Genomic DNA, 16380 nt, shown 5'->3' with positions numbered 1-16380 from the left:
CATGGATGTGTGCTATGTCCTTAGGTTAGTTAGGTTTAAGTAGTTCTAAGTTCTAGGGGACTGATGACCTCAGATGTTAAGTCCCATTGTGCTCAGAGCCATTTGAACCATTTGTTATGTTTTTGAACTTCCACTGCTATGAGTGTGAATCCTCAATCCTTTCTGGTCATGCTGACAGAGTTTTATGAATTTATTTGTAAAAGTATAGACGGTGGACGTCCTAACCCCCTTAAAACACTTTCAAAAGTAATTACAGTAAGGAAAAAAATCGCAACTCCAAGAAGCAATTGTGTGAATTAACAAAAGTTGGTAAGCCAGTTTCTACATGTGAAAGATGGCGTCTCTTCAGATTTCAAGCCCGTCGCATAAGAATGGCTTCAGAAGCGCCCCCATGAAGATGCCAATCAGGTTTGCTCTAAATACATGATGTCGTGGTCATGAGCTTATTTACCTTTGAGATTGGATGTCGAAGCTGCGTTGGTAAAGTACCGGAACTTCAAGCGCTGATAGAAAGCACCGAAGCTGAAATCGTTATAGGTACAGAAAGCTGGCTTAAGCCAGAGATAAATTCTGCCGAAATTTTTACAAAGGTACAGACGGTGTTTAGAAAGGATAGATTGCATGTAACCGGTGGTGGAGTGTTCATCGCTGTTAGTAGTAGTTTATCCTGTAGTGAAGTAGAAGTGGATAGTTCCTGTGAATTATTATGGGTGGAGGTTACACTAAACAACCGAACTAGGTTAATAGTTGGCTCCTTTTACCGACCTCCCGACTCAGCAGCATTAGTGGCAGAACAACTGAGAGAAAATTTGGAATACATTTCACATAAATTTTCTCAGCATGTTATAGTCTTAGGTGGAGATTTCAATTTACCAGATATAGACTGGGACACTCAGATGTTTAGGACGGGTGGTAGGGACAGAGCATCGAGTGACATTATACTGAGTGCACTATCCGAAAATTACCTCGAGCAATTAAACAGAGAACCGACTCGTGGAGATAACATATTGGACCTACTGATAACAAACAGACCCGAACTTTTCGAATCTGTATGTACAGAACAGGGAATCAGTGATCATAAGGCCGTTGCAGCATCCCTGAATATGGAAGTTAATAGGAATATAAAAAAAGGGAGGAAGGTTTATCTGTTTAGCAAGAGTAATAGAAGGCAGATTTCAGACTACCTAACAGATCAAAACGAAAATTTCTGTTCCGACACTGACAATGTTGAGTGTTTATGGAAAAAGTTCAAGGCAATCGTAAAATGCGTTTTAGACAGGTACGTGCCGAGTAAAACTGTGAGGGACGGGAAAAACCCACCGTGGTACAACAACAAAGTTAGGAAACTACTGCGAAAGCAGAGGGAGCTCCACTCCAAGTTTAAACGCAGCCAAAACCTCTCAGACAAACAGAAGCTAAACGATGTCAAAGTTAGCGTAAGGAGGGCTATGCGTGAAGCGTTCATTGAATTCGAAAGTAAAATTCTATGTACCGACTTGACAGAAAATCCTAGGAAGTTCTGGTCTTACGTTAAATCAGTAAGTGGCTCGAAACAGCATATCCAGACACTACGGGATGATGATGGCATTGAAACAGAGGATGACACGCGTAAAGCTGAAATACTAAACACCTTTTTCCAAAGCTGTTTCACAGAGGAAGACCGCACTGCAGTTCCTTCTCTAAATCCTCGCACAAACGAAAAAATGGCTGACATCGAAATAAGTGTCCAAGGAATAGAAAAGCAACTGGAATCACTCAATAGAGGAAAGTCCACTGGACCTGACGGGATACCAATTCGATTCTACACAGAGTACGCGAAAGAACTTCCCCCCCTTCTAACAGCCGTGTACCGCAAGTCTCTAGAGGAACGGAGGGTTCCAAATGATTGGAAAAGAGCACAGATAGTCCCAGTCTTCAAGAAGGGTCGTCGAGCAGATGCGCAAAACTATAGACCTATATCTCTTACGTCGATCTCTTGTAGAATTTTAGAACATGTTTTTTGCTCGCGTATCATGTCATTTCTGGAAACCCAGAATCTACTATGTAGGAATCAACATGGATTCCGGAAACAGCGATCGTGTGTGACCCAACTCGCCTTATTTGTTCATGAGACCCAGAAAATATTAGATACAGGCTCCCAGGTAGATGCTATTTTTCTTGACTTCCGGAAGGCGTTCGATACAGTTCCGCACTGTCGCCTGATAAACAAAGTAAGAGCCTACGGAATATCAGACCAGCTGTGTGGCTGGATTGAAGAGTTTTTAGCAAACAGAACACAGCATGTTGTTATCAATGGAGAGACGTCTACAGACGTTAAAGTAACCTCTGGCGTGCCACAGGGGAGTGTTATGGGACCATTGCTTTTCACAATATATATAAATGACCTAGTAGATAGTGTCGGAAGTTCCATGCGGCTTTTCGCGGATGATGCTGTAGTATACAGAGAAGTTGCTGCATTAGAAAATTGTAGCGAAATACAGGAAGATCTGCAGCGGATAGGCACTTGGTGCAGGGAGTGGCAACTGACCTTTAACATAGACAAATGTAATGTATTGCGAATACATAGAAAGAAGGATCCTTTATTGTATGATTATATGATAGCGGAACAAACACTGGTAGCAGTTACTTCTGTAAAATATCTGGGAGTATGCGTACGGAACGATTTGAAGTGGAATGATCATATAAAACTAATTGTTGGTAAGGCGGGTACCAGGTTGAGATTCATTGGGAGAGTGCTTAGAAAATGTAGTCCATCAACAAAGGAGGTGGCTTACAAAACACTCGTTCGACCTATACTTGAGTATTGCTCATCAGTGTGGGATCCGTACCAGGTCGGGTTGACGGAGGAGATAGAGAAGATCCAAAGAAGAGCGGCGCGTTTCGTCACTGGGTTATTTGGTAACCGTGATAGCGTTACGGAGATGTTTAATAAACTCAAGTGGCAGACTCTGCAAGAGAGGCGCTCTGCATCGCGGTGTAGCTTGCTCGCCAGGTTTCGAGAGGGTGCATTTCTGGATGAGGTATCGAATATATTGCTTCCCCCTACTTATACTTCCCGAGGAGATCACGAATGTAAAATTAGAGAGATTAGAGCGCGCACGGAGGCTTTCAGACAGTCGTTCTTCCCGCGAACCATACGCCACTGGAACAGGAAAGGGAGGTAATGAAAGTGGCACGTAAAGTGCCCTCCGCCACACACCGTTGGGTGGCTTGCGGAGTATCAATGTAGATGTAGATGTAGATGTTAGTCGAGAATGCCTTTAAGGCGACAAAGACATCATTATCAACACCTCACAGAGTTCGAACGAGGTCGTGTAATAAGCCTGCGAGAAGCTGTATGTCCCTTCTGCGAAAGACTTGACAGGATTGTATCCAGTGTACATACACTACTGGCCATTAAGATTGCTACACTAAGAAGAAATGCAGATGATAAACGGGTATTCATAGGACAAATATATTATACTAGAACTGACATGTGATTACATTTTCGCGCAATTTGGGTGCATACATCCTGAGAAATCAGTACCCAGAACAACCACATCTGGTCGTAATAAAGGCGTTGATACGCCTGGGCATTGAGTCAGAGCTTGGATGGCGTGTACAGGTACAGCTGCCCGTGCAGCTTCAACACGATACCACAGTTCAGCAAGAGTAGTGACTGACGTATTATGACGAGCCAGTTGCTCGGCCACCATTGACCTGACGTTTTCAATTGGTGAGAGATCTGGGGAATGTGCTGGCCATTTTGTGTATCCAGAAAGGCCCGTACAGGACCTGCAACATGCGGTCGTGCATTATCCTGCTGAAATGTGGGGTTTCGCAGGGATCGAATGAAGGGTAGAGCCACGGGTCGTAACAGATCTGAAATGTAACGTCCACTAGACGTGTAACCAATGGCACCCCATACCATCACGCCGAGTGATACGCCAGTAGGGCGATGACGAATACACGCTTCCAATGTGCGATCACCACGATGTCGTCAAACACGGATGCGACCGTCATGATGCTGTAAACAGAACCTGGATTCATCCGAAAAAATGACGTTTTGCCATTCATGCACCCAGGTTCGTCGTTGAGTACACCATCGCAGGCGCTCCTGTCTGTGATGCAGCGTCAAGTATAACCGCAACGACGGTCTCCGAGCTGATAGTCTATGCAGCTGCAAACGTTGTCGAATTGTTCGTGCAGATGGTTGTTGTCTTGCAAACGTCCCCATCTGTTGACTCAGGGATCGAGACGTGGCTGAACGATCCGTTACAGCCATGCGGATAAGATGCCTGTCATCTCGACTGCTAGTGATACGAGGCCGTTGGGATCCAGCACGGCGTTCCGTATTTCCCTCCTGAACCCACCGATTCCATATTCTGCTAACAGTCATTGGATCTCGACCAACAGGAGCAGCAATGTCGCGATAGCTAATCATTTGCATATCACAGCATCTTCTTCGCGTCTGTAGCATGTCATCTTCGTGGTGTAGCAATTTTAATGGCCAGTAGTGTAACTGCTGGCACATGTGGTCACGGGTACACACAGTCGCAAGAAGACCGGGGTCCGGACAGCCACGTGGCTCTACCGAGAGGGAAGTCCATCGTGTTCGGCGTATGGCTCTGGCGCTTCGTACTGAATCTGCAGCAGCAATTTGAGCAGCGGTTGCCACCACTGTGACACACCGAACTGTTACAAATCGGTCACTTGAAGGACAGCTAAGAGCCATACGCCCTCTAACGTGGATTCCACTGACCCCAAAACCATTGCCATTTGCGACCGCAATGGTGTCAAGCGAGAGCCCATTGGAGGGCAAGGTGGAGGTGTGTTGGGTTTTCTGATCAAAGCTGATTCTGCCTCGGTGCCAGTGATGGCCTTGTGTTGGTCACAAGGACAGTTGTTTGCTCACAACCAACCTCTCCGCGTGCTAGACACGCCTGGAGTTACAGTCTGCCACTCCTGAACCTTTCTTTAATATCCGCCATTTATGCTTCGATGCAACTGACTGCTCTTTTAAATAAGAGTTCTTCTTTGTTACTGTTCCATTGCTACGAGGAAAAGTGCTGAAAAGTATTGCCTCGGAGTCTTTCATTCTGTGTCTCAAAATCGGCTGAGATATTACATATTGCTCCGTCGAATTTCTCCGTTTCGCTATGTTTTATATACGAGAATATTACCTTACTTTTTTATTTATTTATTTACGCGTCAAGTTCCGTAGAACCAAATTGAGAAGCAAATCTCAAACGTCATGGACCGTGTCAGTTCATGAAACTACAACATAAAAGTAATAACAGACAAAATTAAATGGTTATAAACCGAAAAAAGTCGATACAATTTTAAGTAAAAACAATCAACAATATAACATACGAATCAGCTTAATTTTGCAAGGAACTCCTCAACAGAATAGAAGGCGTGACCCATGACGGAACTCTCAAGTTTCGATTTGAAAGCGCGTGGATTATTGCTAAGATGTTTGAATTCTTGCAGTATACTGCACACCTTTCTGCACAAGAGTTAAGTAAGGCCGATCCAAGTGCAGGTTCGATTGCCGCTGAGTATTAACGGAGTGAAAGCTGCTTATTCCATGGAATAAGCTGATATTGTTAACAAGAAACGACAGTAAAGAATTATTTATAATTTTCGTGTCGCACAATCACTTACTTCAGATACCGTTCGAATAGTAATAATGGCAACATGAAGTCTTTGAACAAGATCCTGAACGTGGGCTTTCCACAACAGTTTACTATCTATCTGAACGCCTACAAATTTGAACTGTCCAGTTTCACTAATCATGTGCCCATTCTGTGAAATTAAAACGTCGGGTTTAGTTGGATTGTGTGTTAGAAACTGTAAAAACTGAGTCTTACTGTGATTTAGCGTTAGTTTATTTTCTACAAGGCATGAACTTATGTCACGAACTGCACAATTTGAAACCGAGCCAATGTTACACACAAACTGCGGGCGGGACTTTTGAATGGTCAGTAGTGGAGTACACACTCACCGAATCAAAAGCACAAGACAATAGGGCGAAATCATTCGTTAAATGCCTTTGTTTATAAGAATACTGTGTTATAATAATTGTCACATAGCCAATTTACAGGTCTGTTTTCAAATTTAACTATGTATATTGCAAGTTGTTTTATATGTAGTAAAAAGCAAAAACGACTTACTTCGCATAGATAAGAGTACTTGGTTAGTTTCCACAAGGCTCCTGTTTGATTTATGTCAGCCCTGTTGACTTCGACTGCCCACTGCTTTCGTCTTTCTTCATTGCGTGGAAACACTAACATTCGAAATCCACCTTCGCCTCTATTGAAACAACCAAATGCAATACAACATGGCATCGTTTACGAACGTCTGCAGAATGAATTACAGATGTCAAAAACAATACTGTACAATTACTAACGTGTTTACTTCAAACATGTAGGCCTACCGACTTCATCACAAAACGCTTCATTATTTCAACTCGTATTTAAGATCGCAAACGATAATTACGTACTAAAAACGATATACAACTAAATCGAACATGCATGCACAACGCATAACAAGTCTTTCAATAATTCAAATACCTTTTAATCGTTTCCAAAAGTCCTCTGAACTTCAATTCAACTCAAAAGCACGGCGAACACAGGAAGCGAGAGAGACGTTTGGCGCCATTTTTCTGCCAAAGCTAATCAACCAATCACGGGCAACTTCACCTATGGCCACTCTCCCCCTATACAGGCTCTCTACCCTGTGCAATGTAACTACACCGGTAAGTGAGGAAAAGCGTGCTGTAATCGAGTTTCTAACTGCAGAAGAGTTCGTCCACACATGAAACACCCTCTCTTCCAGCACGACAATGCCGGACCACACACGAGCGCTGCCGCATCCCCAACAATCCGACATCATGCGTTTACTGTCAACGACCAGGCTCCATACAGTCCCGGCTTGGCCCCATCCGAGTTTCCAAAACTTAAAGAACTCCATCGAGGCCTTCACTTTCATAGTGATTAAGTGGTCCAAGCAGAGGTGAGGTTGTGATTCAGTCAACAAAGTCTAACATTACACAGTGACTGTATGCACCAACTTGTCTCTCGTTGGGAGCAATGTGTTTGTCGCCAGGTTCACTTCGTTGAGAGAAAAATATGTAGACAAAAAGAATGAACATGTAGAATGTTGTTGTTGTTGTTGTTGTTGTTGTTGTGGTGGTGGTCTTCAGTCCAGAGACTGGTTTGATGCAGCTCTCCATCCTACCCTATCCTGTGCAAGGTTCATCTCCCAGTACCTACAGCAACCTACATCCTTCCGAATCTGTTTAGTGAATTCATATCTTGGTCTCCCGCTACGACTTTTACCCTCCACGGTGCCCTCCAATACTACATTGGCGATCCGTTCATGCCTCAGAATATGCCCTACCAACTGATCCCTTCTTCTAGTCACGTTGTGCCACAAATTTCCCCTCTCTCCAATTCTATTCAATACCTCCTCATTAGTTACGTGATCTACCCATCTAATCTTCAGCATTCTTCTGTAGCACCACAGCCAGTCTACATTTTATATCCTCTCTACTTCTACCATCATCAGTTATTTTGCCCCCCAAATAGCAAAACTCATTTATTACCTTAAGCGTCTCATTTCCTAATCTAATTCCTTCAGCATCACCCGATTTAATTCGGCTACATTCCATTATTCTCGTTTTGCTTTTGTTGAGGTTCATCGTATATCCTCCTTTCAAGACACGGTCCATTCTGTTCAGCTGCTCTTCCAGGTCCTTTGCTGTCTGTGGCGGAATTACAATGTCATAGGCGAACCTCAAAGTTTTTATTTCTTCTCCATGGATTTTAATTCCATCTCCGAATTTTTCTCTCGTTTCCTTTGCTCAATATACAGATTGAATAACATCAGGGATAGGATACAACCCTGTGTCATTCCCTTCCCAACCACTGCTTCCCTTTCATGCCCCTCGACTCTTATAACTGCCATCTGGTTTCTGTACAAATTGTAAATAGCCTTTCGCTCTCTGTGTTTTACCCCCGCCACCTTCGGAATTTCAAAGAGTATTCCAGTCAACATGTTATTAACGTTTGTTTTATTTCAAAAACTTTCAGAACTGTCACATGAAAAAATTAGACGGCATTACTTTTCAGCACGTCGTTATATTATTCCGCATTGATTCTAGTACGTCGGCTCTTTCTGTAATTTCTCAGTTTTGATTCATTTTCTGCGGATCTGAACGTGGTGATAACTGCCAGAACTAGTAATCACTTGTACTAAATACCAGTTATGACTGAAATAAATAACCAGCTGTAGCTATGTTTTATGTACGAGAATATTACCTTACTTTTTTATTTATTTACAAAAAAATGGCTCTGAGCACTATGGGACTTAACATCTGTGGTCATCAGTCCCCTAGAACTTAGAACTACTTAAACCTAACCAACCTAAGGGCATCACAGACATCCATGCCCGAGGCGGGATTCTAACCTGCGACCGTAGCAGTTACGCGGTTCCAGACTGAAGCGCTTCGAACCGCACAGCCACACCGGCCGGCATTTATTTACATGTGAAGTTCCGTAGGACCAAATTGAGGAGAAAATCTCAAAGCTCATGGAACGTGTCAATACATGAAATTACAACATAGAAGTAATAACAGACAAAATCAAATGGTTATAAACCCAAAAAGGTCGATAAAAGTGTAAGTAAAAACAATCAACAATATAACATAAGAATCAGCTTAATTTTCCAAGGAACTCCTCAACGGAATAGAAGGCGTGACCCATGAGGAAACTCTTAAGTTTCGATTTGAAAGCGCGTGGATTACTGCTAAGATGTTTGAATTCTTGCGGTATACTGCACACCTTTCTGCACAGGAGTTAAGTAAGCGCGATCCAAATGCAGGTTGGATTTCTACCGAGTATTAACAGAGTGAAAGCTGCTTATTCTAGGGAATAATCTGATATTGTTAACAAGAAACGACAGTAAAGAATTATATATAATTTTCGTGTCGAACGATGACTTACCTGAGATACCGTTCGAATAGTATCAATGGCAACATGAAGTCTTTGAACAAGATCCTGAACCTGGGCTTTCCACAACAGTTTCTGTCTGAACACCTACAAATTTTAACTGTTCAGTTTCGTTAATCACGTGCCCGTTCTGTGAAATTAAAACGTCGGTTTTTTTGGATTGTGTGTTAGAAACTGTAAAAATTCAGTCTTACTGTGATTTAGCGTTAGTTTATTTTCTACAAGGCATGAACTTATGTCATGAACTGCACTATTTGAAACCGAGCCAATGTTGCACACAACATCCTTTACTACCAAGCTAGTGTCGTCAGCAAACAGAAATATAATACCAGAACGCATATCATTCATATAAATAACAGGAGTGGCCCCAACACTGATCCCTGGGGCACCCCCCCATTTGACCGTACCCCCTCAGATCCCACATCACAGCCATTCTCACTGTGAATAGTGACCTTTTGCTGTCTGTTGCTAAAGTAAGAGGTGAACCATTTGTGAGCTACTCCCCATAACCCGCAATGGTCCAACTTCTGTAGGAATATTTTGTGATCAACACAATGAAACGTCATAGTTAAATCAAAAAATATGCCCAGCGTTTGGAACCTTTTGTTTAACGCATCCAGTACCTCACAGAGAAAAGAGATTATAGCATTTTCAGTTGTTAAATGACTTCTAAAGCCGAACTGTGCATTTGATGGCAAATTATGTGATATAAAATAGTCAATTATCCCTGTATACACAGCCTTTTCAACAACGTTAGCAAACACTGATGGTATAGAAATAGTGACACAGTTAAAAAAATTATAATTTTGATTACAAAAGTGGTTAGGTTACTCACGCGCATTCAGTCACGAAGACCCTTAGTAAGTAATTGACCGTATAGTATAACATAAATGCTGACAAGTTAATATCATAACTACTAGTGGTAACAAAAACAATATAAACACTTTTGGGGATGTGAAGTTTCATCACTCTTGTGTAATCATATACGAGGAAAGTGGTCTACTATCAACGTTTAGGAATTACGGGACTTCCCTTGCTGCAAATTTCAGCGTCAAACGGTGACTCCAATATTAGAACAGCAAGACTTTAGAGGAAAGTTGTGCCCTTTTAGCGCGGTAACTACGCGCGTGTGAGTGTGTGTGTGTGTGTATATATCTATCCTGCTAAGCATCAAAGGCTGCTGTGGGAAGGTAAAGCTAAACAGCCCTCCACAGACAATGCAGTAGGGAACAGTGGAACAAGTTTGCTGCTTTAATATATCCGGCCCAGGTATTCGGCGAACCCCACACGCTTTCGTGTCGAATAACAAAAAAAGAGACGAGAGGGGTGGGGAGAAGGGGCAGGTAGAACGAAATTACATCGCGGATCAAACGATGTCACTTCGCGTGTGCTGCTCCGCTGCGCGGTATTATCATAGAGAAATCCTCTTTATGAAAATGACGCAAACGAAGCACTCAGTATTGCCGTAGCCTCGCCGTCGAAATTCGTTGTTGGTAATTTAATATTACTCGGAGGTCAAAGTGTAATGCGTCACGTTCCCAGAATCGCACAATAAGCCCTGACGCCATTAGGGTAGTATTTGAAAACCACCTCACAAAAAACTGCGTGCAAACTTCCAGTCTAATAATCCAAAATTTGCATTAATGGACTGGGGCAACGAAAGGAGTGATTTAGTTTACAGAATGTAATTGTAGATGGATATCGCACTGCATTATATTGGTGCATTCGTTCGCAGCGTTTTACTTTTTTTTTTTTTTTTCCTCGCGGCTTTCCCCGTTGGAGGTTCGAGTTCTTCCTCGAACGTGTGTGTGTGTGTGTGTGTGTGTGTGTCGTCCTTAGCATAAGTTAGTTTAAGTTAGACTAAGAGGTGTGTGTAAGTGAAGTTAAAATCTTCTGGGCTATTAGGCCGCGTCATGTTTCTTCTAAAATGTTCGACGTTTCGACTCCTCTGCTGGAATCTTCCTCAGGATCTTCTGGTGTCCACTACTGCTAGAAGCTCTAAGCTTAGGGCCCGATGACGTTAGCAGTTTGGTCCCATAAGACCTCACCACAAATTTCCAAATTTTTTTTCGTAGCTTTTTTGTTTTGCGTGCTGGTATTCCGGATGCTACGGGTTTATTTATCAATTGCTATTTTTATGCTATTTGACATTACATATGGTCATTCTGTCATCTGGAGAAAGTGAGTGTGACTGTGGACGCTAGAAAATGGAGTTTCAACTTGAGAAATCGGAAGATTTCCCACATATTCTTCAGTTGTAGTTCAGTACAGGGGTGAAAGCCAACGGCCTTACCGCAGTGGTAACACCGGTTCCCGTCAGATCACTGAGGTTAAGCGCTGTCGGGCTGGGCTAGCACTTGGATGGGTGACCGTCAGGTCTGCCGAGCGCTGTTGGCAAGCGGGGTGCACTCAGCCCTTGTGAGGCAAACTGAGGAGCTATTTGATTGAGAAGTAGCGGCCCTGGTCTCGTAAACTGACAAAACGGCTGGGAGAGCGGTGTGCTGACCCCATGCCCTTCCATATCCGCATGCAGTGATCTGAGGGTGACACGGTGGCCGGGCGGTACCATTGGGCCTTTCGAGGCCTGTTCGGACGCAGTTTAGTTTAGAGCGGTGAAAGCAGCTGAGGGCGCCATAAACATTTGTGCCCTGTATGGGGATGATGATATTGGACAGGGCACGGCAAGAAAATGGTTTTGTCGTTTTAAGGAGGATCGTTTTGACATTAGTGACTCTCCCCCTTCATAAAGACCTTCGGGGTTTGATGAATATCGTTTAAACCCATTAATCCGCAATTATCCACGTCAGTGTACTCTAGGAGTCACAAATGTGATGAACTGTGATTAATGCACCATCGTACGACATTTGCATGCAGTGGGGAAACTTCAGAATCGGGTATAAGGGTACCGAAATCACAAACATTAGCAAGTGGCCTTATGTACATCTCTGCTCATTCGTCGTCAACTGGCTCGTGAACAACATCGACTACTTCCATAATGTATCGTTACTGGTGATGAGATGGTTCAAATGGCTCTGAGCACTATGGGACTTATCATCTGAGGTCATCAGTCCCCTAGAACGTAGAACTACTTAAACCTAACTAACCAAAGGACATCACACACATCCATGCCCGAGGCAGGATTCGAACCTGCGACCGTCGCAGTCGCGCGCGGTTCCAGACTGAAGCGCCTAGAACCGCTCGGCCACACCGGCCGGCACTGGTGATGAGATATGGAGGAAAGGAAAGGAAAGAAATGGTTGTACCCAAACAAAGCAGCAATTCCCCATACAAAGACCTCCGCGCGTGCAATAGGAAGATAATGTTATGCATCTGGTGCAACAGCGACAATCTAGTGTACTACGAATTGGTTCCCCGAGGTGTAACCACGACTGCTGACATTTATTGTCAACAGCTGACGCGTCTTGCAGCCGCAATACGAGAACGACGAGGAGGAAGATTGCATAAGGTGATGTTCCTCCACATTAACGCCCGTCCGCATTCTGCAAGACTGACAAAAAACAGTATACAGGTGTCGGGTTGGGAAATCATTCCCCACTAACCATACTCGCCCGATCTTGCACCTTCAGATTTTCACCTTTTCCTACCTCTATCAAGTAACCTTCAACGAACTTCCTTTCGCGATAAAAATGTCCTCCCAACATGGCTCGACGAGTTCTAATCCTCAAAATTACGTGATTTTACACCTGCGAAATCGAAAGCCTACGTCAGCTTTGTGTGCCGGTACGTCACACAAATATTGACATTCTTATCGGTTGTAAACCGTAGTTAACGTATTTTATGAATGTAATTAGTATAAAAAAATGGTTCAAAATTGCTCTGAGCACTATAGGACTTAACTTCTAAGTTCATCAGTCCCCTAGAACTACTTAATCCGAACTAGCCTAAGTACATCACAAACATCCATGCCCGAGGCAGGATTCGAACCTACGACCGTCGCAGTCGCGCGGTTCCAGACTGTAGCGCCTAGAACCGCTCGGCCACTCCGGCCGGCTTTAGTATAAAAGATGTAGTTAATGTTCTTGAAACAACTGATATGCGGCGACATTTTAAGAGTAGCATCTTCATTTAAAACATGTCTATGAAAATAAAAAAGGATCGAAAAGAGACGCTTTTGTACGGCCGAGGAGGAAGGACGTACTTTATGGTACACACTCATTTGTTTCGCGATACGGAAGGCAGCCATTGAGCGGCTACACATATTTTCTGTAAGTTGTTCGGTATTCTGCTAAAATAAACTAATTATTATTATTACAACATGCATTTGTTTGTAATAGTTGTCACCTCAAATGGTCGCAGCGGCTACTTACTTTTAATAAGCATTTTTTCAGTAATTTGCGCTGCGGGAAGCTCATCTTCCGATGCAGCCTCTGGTCGGCCATTACACGCCGAAGTATTAATTTATTTTTCAAAGTGTTAACAGTAACTGTAAATGCGAGAGATTTCGTTGTAAGAGCCATTCTGAATTGCAACAGATAATTAGTTTACGTTAAAGTTCATCTTTTAAATTATACAGATTCCATGAATTCAGTAAGTTTTATCTTAGCCGCTCCACGGCAACAATCGAAATTCTCTATAGCCTTGCTTTGCAATCAATAAATAGAAATTAACAAAATTACACTCAATTCACTTAACGGCAACTATAGTTTAGTCATCATATTCAAAATCTGAAATTGGTACATGAATAACAGCGGCCCTTCAAGAACCAGGTTCATATTTACTTATGCACGTAAGTAAAAGTGATAAGAAAAGATAATATCCCTGAGAGAAAAAAAAAATCATGCTCTAACAAAGGAAAAATTCACCTGATATATATATACATATATATATATACAGGGTGTTACAAAAAGGTACGGCAAAACTTTCAGGAAACATTCCTCACTCACAAATAAAGAAAAGATTTTATGTGGACATGTGTCCGGAAACGCTTAATTTCCATGTTAGAGCTCATTTTAGTTTCGTCGTCCACTTACGCTCAATGGAGTACGTCATCACGATTTCATACGGGATACTCTACCTGTGCTGCTAGAACATGTGCCTTTACAAGTACGACACAACATGTGGTTCATGCACGATGGAGCCCCTGCACATTTCAGTCGAAGTGTTCGTTCGCTTCTCAACAACAGATTCGGTGACCGATGGATTGGTAGAGGCGGACCAATTCCATGGACTCCACGCTCTCCTGACCTCAACCCTCTTGACTATCATTTATGGGGGCACTTGAAAGCTCTTATCTACCCCGGTACCCCGGTACCAAATGTAGAGACTATTCGTGCTCGTATTGTGGACGGCTGTGATACAATACGCCATTCTCCAGGGCTGCATCAGCGCATCAGGGATTCCATGCGACGGAGGGTGGATGCATGTATCCTCGCTAACGGAGGACATTTTGAACACTTCCTGTAACAAAGTAAAGTCACGCTGCTACGTTCTGTTGCTGTGTGTTTCCATTCCATGATTAATGTGATTTGAAGAGAAGTAATAAAATGAGCTCTAACGTGGAAAGTAAGCGTTTCCGGACACATGTCCACATAACATATTTTCTTTCTTTGTGCGTGAGGAATGTTTCCTGAAAGTTTGGCCGTACCTTTTTGTAGCACCCTGCATGTATATAAAACCTAACAAATGGCGAACGTAACAGTTGGCAGACTATTGTAAATAGTGAAGGAGAACATATTATTGCCGGCCGCGGTGGTCTAGCGGTTCTAGGCGCGCAGTCCGGAACCGCGCGACTGCTACGGTCGCAGGTTCGAATCCTGCCTCTGGCATGGATGTGTGTGATGTCCTTAGGTTAGTTAGGTTTAAGTAGTTCTAAGTTCTAGGGGACTGATGACCACAGATTTTAAGTCCCATAGTGCTCAGAACCATTTGAACCATTTTTTAGAACAAATTATTGACGACTAAAGTCTCTGTTACGGGTATCTGCTGTGATTATTAAACCTATTGAAAAAGGGTACGAACTTATGGACCAACCCAGTACCTTCTTTCCTATCAAACGATATGATCACTTATATTAATTTATATTAATAGACTTGATGTTTGTTTGTAATCCTTAAACTTTGTTATACACTATTGGCCAATAAAATTGCTACACCACGAAGATGACTTGCTACAGACGCGAAATTTAACCGACAGGAAGAAGATGCTGTGATATGCAAATGATTAGCTTTTCGGAGCATTCACACATCGTTGGCGCCGGTGGCGACACCTACAGGGTGCTGGCATCATGAAAGTTTCCAACCGATTTCTCGTACACAAAGAGCAGTTGACCGGCGTTGCCTGGTGAAACGTCGTTGTGATGCCTCTTGTAAGGAGGAGACATGCGTACCATCACGTTTCCGACTTTGATAAATGTTGGATTGTAGCCTATCGCGATTGCTGTTTATCGTATCGCGACATTGCTGCTCGCGTTGGTCGAGATCCAACGACTGTTAGCAGAATATTGAATCGGTGGGTTCAGGAGGGTAATACGGAACGCCGTGCTGTATCCCAACGGCTTAGCATCACTAGCAGTCGAGATGACAGGCATCTTATCCAGATGGCTGTAACGGATCGTGCAGTCAAAATGGTTCAAATGGGTCTGAGCACTATGGGTCTTAACTTCTAAGGTCATCAGTCCCCTAGAACTTAGAACTACTTAAACCTAACTAACCTAAGGACATCACACATATCCATGTCCGAGGCAGGATTCGAACCTGCGACCGTAGCGGCCGCGCGGTTCCAGACTGTAGCGCCTTTAACCGCTTGGCCACCACGGCCGGCGATCGTGCAGTCACGTCTCGATCCCTGAGTCAACAGATGGGGACGTTTGCAAGACAACAACCACCTGCACGAATAGTTTGACGACGTTTGCAGCAGCAGGGACTATCATCTCGGAGACCGTGACTGCGGTTACCCTTGACGCTGCATCACAGACAGGAGCGCCTGCGGTGGTGTACTCAACGACGAACCTGGGTGCACGAATGACAAAACGTCATGTTTTCGGATGAATCCAGGTTCTGTTTACAGCATCATGATGGTCGCATCCGTGTTTGGCGCCATTGCGGTGAACGCATGTTGGAAGCCTGTATTCGTCATCGCCATACTGGCGTCTCACCCGGCGTGATGGTATGGGGTGCCATTGGTTACACGGTTCGGTCACCTCTTGTTCGCATTGACGGCACTTTGAACGTTACATTTCAGATGTGTTACGATCCGTGGCTCTACCCTTCATTCGATTCCTGCGAAACCCTGCAGGGCTGTCCATAAATCCGTAAAAGTACGACGGGGTGGAGATCTCTTCTGAAAAGCACATTATAGGCATCCCAGATATGCTCAATAATATTCAGTCTTGGGAGACTGGAGGACAGCGGAAGCGTTTAAACTCAGA

General features: G+C 43.5%; 1 protein-coding gene and 1 pseudogene across 1 annotated transcript in view; both read left to right on the top strand.

Moving 5' to 3' along the window:
• Window positions 1–16380, top strand: part of LOC124552592 (neuropeptide F-like) — a 635976-nt gene that overhangs the window by 482564 nt on the left and 137032 nt on the right. The window lies entirely within an intron of this gene.
• Window positions 11273–11390, top strand: LOC124552926 (annotated as a pseudogene).

The sequence above is a fragment of the Schistocerca americana genome, chromosome 10, assembly GCF_021461395.2.
Source record: "Schistocerca americana isolate TAMUIC-IGC-003095 chromosome 10, iqSchAmer2.1, whole genome shotgun sequence".
Lineage (NCBI taxonomy): Eukaryota > Metazoa > Arthropoda > Insecta > Orthoptera > Acrididae > Schistocerca > Schistocerca americana.
Note: the sequence above shows the minus strand (reverse complement) of the source record. Positions and strands in the feature narration are given on the sequence as shown.